General features: G+C 41.1%; 1 pseudogene; it reads left to right on the forward strand.

Annotated features, from left to right (window-relative positions):
- Positions 1–630: 630 nt before the first annotated feature.
- On the forward strand, positions 631–718 carry LOC115067108 (annotated as a pseudogene).
- The last annotated feature ends 6,897 nt before the right edge of the window (positions 719–7,615 follow it).

Raw genomic sequence — 7,615 nt, forward strand, 5'->3', positions numbered from 1 at the left:
AAGTAAAAAGGGGTGGATGGGGGCAGCAGGTGGCTTAGAGAGGTTCTGGGAGACCTGGGGAGCAGGCTTGGGTACTACAGAGCCAGGAGCATGAGGTGGGAAAAGCACCCTCAATTCTACCACAGAATGACACTGGCACTCATTATGTGAAACCAGGCCTGCTTGGTTTTGGATTCTCTAAAGTCCAACAAAATCACTAGAGAAGAATCATGGCAAAGGGGACTATCCACCACAGCCTGTGTACATGGCTGAGCTGTTCTTCCTGCTACTGCAAGCACTTGGTGAGCAAGAAGGAAGGCAGTGTTAGGTTCAAACTGAGCCCCAACGGGAAGAAGCTGGTTCCCTGAGTTGACTGCTGGATCAGAGTAACCTGAAACCCATTCTAGTGCTCACCTTGGCAGCACACATTAAAATTAAGACAAAAACGGGACTGGAAAGACGATTGGAAAGTGGTTAAGAGCACTAGCTGCTCTTGCAGAGGACATGAGTTCAACTCCCAGCACTCACATAGCGGCTCACAACCATCCATAACTCCAGTTCCCTCTTCTAACCTCTGTGGACATTGCACAACACAGGTGAACTTACATACATGCAGGCAATACACTCATACGCATAAAATAAAAAATAAAATATTAAGAAAATTAAAACAAAACACAGAAAATTAGCATGTCCCCCGCACAAGGATAATACACAAGTTCTGGAAGTAACCCATAAGTTTCAGAATCTGAATTCACATTACATATGCATGTATGTATATATATATATACCTGTATACACATGTGTATACCTATATGCACTTACGTGCATATAAAACACGAAAGCAGAGGGGACTATTTGGGGAAGAAGAACACCAGTGGGAGGGGACGAGAGGGTAAAGGGGCTGAATGTGGGCAAAGCGTATTGATACACACGTATGAAAATGTCAGAATGGAATTCATTGTTTTCACACCCTTCATTGGAAAGCCTACTTGCTCTATCTTGGGTTTGTTTGTTTTTTAATTTTCTAGCAAAGTGAGCAAATACATGGTTACCTATCCCACCTGAATTTGGCTGTGTAATGTCTGCGTCAGAGTCCTAACTGACTTGAGGTACACCTGCCGTGAAGACACACACGCAGTGTCTTGGAGTCAGGGTATTCTTTCCCGTGCATAGAGCTTGAAGGAGCCATGGCATGCAGGGTTTCTATTTTGTTCCATGGGCTGCCTGTCCTCAAACTTCAGTTAGCATTAGAACAACTGGGTAATGTTCATCTGGAATAAAGCAAACATAGAACCCATCTAATACCATACAAAGTACAGATTTAAATGTAAATATACATCAACAAAATTATCAGAATATCAGTGGAAATTTACATAAATCTGGAGCTATAACAAGATGGGAGACTTTAAATCATAAAAGGAAGACAGGTATTTGGTTAGTAAAATTTGACATCAAAAATCAAAGAAACAATAGATGGAACTGGGGGAAAGTATATGGATAGTCCAGTGACCAGAGACTGCATTCAAATATGTCTAATGAGCACAGCAGTATGTACAACCTCACTAGCAGTTAGAAACAAGGAAATGATGTTCACCACCAAAGCATTCACAGATACGTTAGAAGTGATAACTAACACTTGGTGGAGATGAAGGCTCACGAGAGTGACTGGCACTGCTGGTGGGAATGTGCAGTCAGTCATTTTCGGGCTCTATATTTACAGATCTGGCAACGCACTCAACTTTATTTGTAACCCCCAAATCAATCTCGCAAAACTTCTGTGGCCATTTGTCATTCAAAGATGTACTCAGAATGTCAAAATTTGAGTCATTCAACAGACACGTCCCTAGCTGAAGTGGAGAAAGCTGACATTGCCTGCTTGTTCCAGCCTTCTTACTATAAACATGTGTCCTTTGCCCCCCTTTTGTTTTTTCTTTGCTGGTGTTTTGCTGTTTTTAAATGACAACTGGCCCCACTCAAGCCTAATATTGTAGTGCTGTATAGTATTCCTAAGCACAAGTAGGCTGGGCAGTACCTTACAGAGAAAACATGTGTGTTGGACAAACTTTGATCATGTATGAGATGTAGTAGAGAGTCAACAATATGCTATAAATAAATAGTCTTTAAACATAATTACTCATAAAACAAGCTATAACCAGAAACATGCAGGAACTTCGTATTTACTTGAAAGTTAATCATTAATATATTCAATGTATTTTACGCTAATACAATGCTCTAGTATTTTATACTTTGTCATTCACAGTGATTTTATAACTAAGAAGAATGAAGATAATTGACTTAATTTGCTCCAGGCATTTAGGAAAGTAATATTACAACACCAATAACATTTAAAATGTGCTTTGTTTCCAGAAGAGCCATCTCTGCTAATTTAGCTCTCCTAACAAAGGCATTATTTGTAATGTCAATGAAATAAAATACAAACAACCATAGGAAAGTCTCTGGTGCTCACCAAGGACAAATGTTTGACTACTTTAATATGTACAGACTATAGAAAATTGCAAGACAAGTAAAAAATACACATACATAATTTTTCAGCTTTCCCTTATGCTACCTGTTGATGACCATGCTTGTGTTTAAAAGGAGTTTAGTCCCCATGCTGTGCTGCACTTCTAGCAATCTGACACAGGCATGTGTGTTTGTGTGTACACTTATGTGAAAGCATTTTATATACAGTTTTTAAAAAAAATCTTAATGATTTTCTTTATGACTTGAAAGAAGTAAATTTTAAGATGTTATGGATATGACCCAGGCTATAACAACAGAAAAATCAAAACAAAACAGTCAAAACTAAGAAACGTTCCACTTCTTAATAATCATAGAACAGGGAGCACTACAAGGCTCTGACTTAACTTGGGCTTGCAGATATCTGTGGTATCTGAAGACAGGATAGAAGCTTGGCATCTCTGCTTTCCTTTGTCTCCTTTACTGTCTTGAGTCTTCGGGTCAGAGTCCTGCTCAACTCTGTATGTGGACATGTTAATCATTTAAAGGGTGATGCCAACAAGATAAGACTAAGGTATTTTTAGGATTTGAAGGGACAGCAGTCTGTCAGCCACTAACTTCACCGTGTCCTATCTGGGCCACTGAAGCAGGCTTAGAATTCTTTGTTGTTGCTCCACTGAAGGAACTACCTTCTCCTCTTTCTGAACTGTCCATATATATATATATATATATATAGTCATTCTCTTCTGCCATCGTCTGGATCCCGGGAACGGTCACCTTTGCAGACCGATCACTTCATGAGGAGACTGCTCCTCTTAAGTGGGAACAATTACTTCATGAAAAGAACTAAGGATAATCCCTTAAGCAGAAGCAATCACCTCATGATGGGAAGCATAGTGCCCCCCTTCAAGCGATAACTTTTCCAAGACTAGACCTCAAAAGTGACCAACCAGACCCCTCGCTTGACCACCGCTGCTTTCCTAAGCATACATCTTACCCCCTGACCCAACTCTCCTAGTCAAACCTGAGACAGAGCCGAAGATGCCTGGTTCCCTTGTCTTTCCAGTAGAGCTATAGTAAGTAGAATTCCTTTCGTGCTCCCCGCATTCCTATTTGCTAATCAATTTGAGGGGTGAGTGGTTAACCTGGCATAGCCCCTTGAAATTAGGCCCCTTTTCTAGGACTCCAGCAATGATTCTATTTATGTTTGCATACGTGTAGAGAATGAAATGGAAGGGTGCTCACCGAGTGACTAGTACCATTACCTCAGGGTAGAAGAAGCAGAGGGGTAAAAATTTTATGTCTTATCAAAGGAAAGCAGAAGCGAGGGGGGGAGGGGGGAGACAAAGAGAAAGAGAGAGAGAGAGACTGAGAACCTCAGTGTTTTTCAAAGCTGATTAACTCTTCAATATCATTTCCATCGGTTTATGACTTCACCAGTGGCAGGATGACTCTGTACCTTGTGATCATAAACACTAACAGCTGCCCAGAACCATCCAGGAGATGCAGACTGGTGAGCAATTTATTCCTAAAAGTAGGCATGCCACCCCATTATCAAAGTACACAGGAACTGTATGAGCACATGGGCATATTAACGTCATATCAGGAAAACCAGGCGAGAACTTTTTGAACACATCAAATCAATGAAGAGTACAACTCCCTCACCTGGGTCCCATTAAAAGGAGGATACCCAGCACCTCCATGAGGGTGGCCCCACCAATGTGATCACTGACAGGCTGAGGACTCCCAGCTGTACCAGGCATGTTAGCTTGTCTCACTCGCCACTGCTGACACGGCCCAGGTGAATTGCTGTCCATCTGGCCCCAGTTCTTCCCTTTACCTCTGGGCCTCCTTGATCTCTCATCGTGCTTTGGCAGTTCAACACGATGGATGACCCGTTATACCGAAATGCAGTGGTCATTCTGCCTCCAGAAGATGGCTCCCCATAACACTGACTGGAGTTCTGAATGTTCTCAAACTCTTCAACTATACAGTGATTGATAGTGTCTGTTATCTTAGCACCCTGTATGGCTAACAACATCCACAGCCTGGAGGTTTTCCCTCATTTAATCCTTGGCAGCCCCTTCACATTTCTTACCTACAAGCTGGTAGAGAAAGGGGTCTATCATCACCCCAAGAGCAAACAATTTTGCCAGTTTCCTTACAGAGGTTCTTATTAGGACAGGAGAAGCCATCACTAGAAAATACAAACATACCCTCATTGGGCCTTTTTGTCCACTACTAAAGAATTTATTTTTGCCATGAGGTTAAAGTTCTTTTTTTAAAAAAATATGTTTACTGGCTGGGGACATGGCCCAGAGGATAGTGTTTGCTGTGCAAGTGTGAGAAAACAGCTCAGCTACCCAGCACCTGACAAAATGCCAGGTGGACACAGTGGATCCTCTGTAATCCCTGCACATAGGAGGTAGAGACAGGGGTTCCCTTGAGCAAGCTGGTTAGCCAGATTAGCCAAATCAGTGAGTGCTGGTTTCAGTGAGGGACCTGCCTCAGAAAACAAGATGGAGAGTGACTGAGGAAGATACCAGATGTCAAACCACACACACACACACACACACATGCAGACATACCACACACATGTGAACCTCACACATGCAGACATACACATATACACATGTAGAAGAAAAAATTTAAAAAGAATTTGTAAATGTTTCTTCTAAAAACACATTTCATTTATGAAACTATGAATGAGAATTGGTATCCTGTTGCTCAAAGTAAAAATTACTTGTCTTATCAGAGGAAACCAGAGGCAAAAAAGGCAACACACACACACACACACAGAGAGAGACAGAGAGACAGAGAGAGAGAGAGAGAGAGCCTCATTGCTTTTCAAGGCTGATTAACTCTTCAATATTATTTCTACAGCTTCATGACTTCACTAGAACTGTTTCCAGTCAGCACATATCATTTTGAACTTACAGTAATTATTGTTTCCTTAGAACCAAAATTGTGAGACCTACAATTTAATGTGCACACATTCATATTTTCCTTTATGTGCTAGTGAAATGATCTTTAAATATCTCACTGCATTTCACATTTAAAATCTTGGGGAAAACTTGCCTTATACGGTAGGCTCCTTCTCTTTACAACAAGACTGACAGTTCTCTGTCGGGGCTCTTCCTTACATTTGTTTGGCTGTTACAGTAGCTAGTAGGCATTTAGATCAATGGCACATTTTAGGGAGCACAACTCTGACCCTACGACACGCCTGCATTTATAGAGAGTATATTCTCACAAGGAAAACGCTGAATGACATGTAGTAAGGTAGGCTAGACCAAAGGCTCCTTGTTCTGGGGGAGGCATGTGGCTTCCCCAAGCAAGGCTTTCAACATATCACTCAAGGTCTGAAATGAAAGGTCACTTCCATGGGACAAGCTCGATTTTAGTCCGTGTGGTTTTCAAATGAGAATAGGAGCCTAGCCATCCAGGGTAAAACACAGACCTATGTGAACTGCGATGAGATGCTTTGACAGTAAGGATAACTGGGTGCAATGTGATACCAATGTCAGGATCTGGGATTCTTCCTATTCTAGAACCTCATAACGATCATCAGAAGATTAAGTCATCTTTAGTTTGGACAGGAAACACACATTCCCCCTCATTCTAGCTTCTTTGTCAGCAAAGCAGTGGTTCCAAGTGTCAGAAAGAGACCTGGTCTCACAGAGAGAACTGGCTGCATGAGGACCATGCCTCTCATAGCTGACTCAAGAATGGAGTCAGGAAGTCAAGAATGCAGGAGTCACGAATGAGCTCATGCATATTTAAATCTGAAAGCTGACTAGAAACTGAAGAGGCGTGGACAACAACTCCTGCTGTTGAAAACAGCATCGAAGGTAACAACGGCAGAGGTGGACAGCTGAGGAACACACCACAAAGTCGGAGCTGTCCTTTGGTCTTGGTTTTATGGAACGCCCTAGAAGGAAGGCTTCACAGTGTAATAAGGAGAACCCTAGAATAGAACATGGAATACCTGAGCCCGAATCCTGGTTTTGCTACACATAAGCCACTATGTGGGTGCTGAGAATCAAACCTGGGTCCTCTGCAATTCATATTGTTTTTCAAATCTTCTGTTTCTCATTCACAAGAGGGAAGACATTCCATAAGCATTACTCTGGAAAACCCCACGACAGCTTGATTTTCTTCTACCGGCATTGGCTTCCTGCTTGTCTCCTTTCCGCTAGTAGACAGTGTACATGTGTTCTTTTGGATATTATATAGACAATTGAGTAATTTCATTGTCAGTTCTCATTTGGAAGCTATTTTCTTTCTGCTAATATTTATACATACTGTGAGTTAAAAATAAAATGGTGGGAAGCATAAAAGACCCTGAATAGCCAAAGCAAACCTGAGCACAAAGAGCAACGCTGGGGGGATTACTATACCAGATCTCAAAGTATACTACAGAGCTATAGTCATAAAAACAGTGTGGTACTAGCACAAAAATAGACACATAGATCAATGGAACATCATTGAAGAATTTCAATCTGTACTACAGAGCTATAGTCATAAAACAATATGGTACTGGCACAAAAATAGACCCATAGATCAATGGAACACAATTGAAAACCCAAACATGAGTGCATGTAATTTCAGTCACCTGATATTTGACAAAGGTGCCAAGAATACACACTGAAGGAAAGACAACATCTTCAACAAAGTGGTGCTGGCAAAACTGGATCTCTACCTGTAGAAGAATGAAATCAGACCCTTTTCTATCACCCTGGACAAAACTCAAAAATGGATCAAAGACCTCAAAGTGAAACTGGAAAGCCTGAAACTATTAGAAGAATATATTGGTAGTAACTTACAAGATATAGGTGTAGGAAAGGATTTTCTAAATCAGACAGCAGTTGCTCAGAAATCAAGGTTAGCAATCAACAAGAGGGACCTCATTAAACTAAAAAGGTTCTGAACAGCAAAAGAAACAATCAAATAAGTGAAGGGAAAACCCACAGATTGGGAAAAAAATCTTCATCAGTGACACATCTGACAGAGGTTCAACATCCAGAATATATAAAGAACTCCAAAACAAAGAAGCGGGAAACTGAACGATCCAATTAAAAGATGGGCTAAAAATCTAAACAGAGTTCTCAAAGGGAGAAATAAAGATGGCTAAGAAACATCTCAAAAAATGTTCAACATCGTTAGTAATTAGGGA

Source organism: Nannospalax galili, unplaced genomic scaffold, assembly GCF_000622305.1.
Source record: "Nannospalax galili isolate Female #2095 unplaced genomic scaffold, S.galili_v1.0 scaffold24, whole genome shotgun sequence".
Taxonomy (NCBI): Eukaryota; Metazoa; Chordata; class Mammalia; order Rodentia; family Spalacidae; genus Nannospalax; species Nannospalax galili.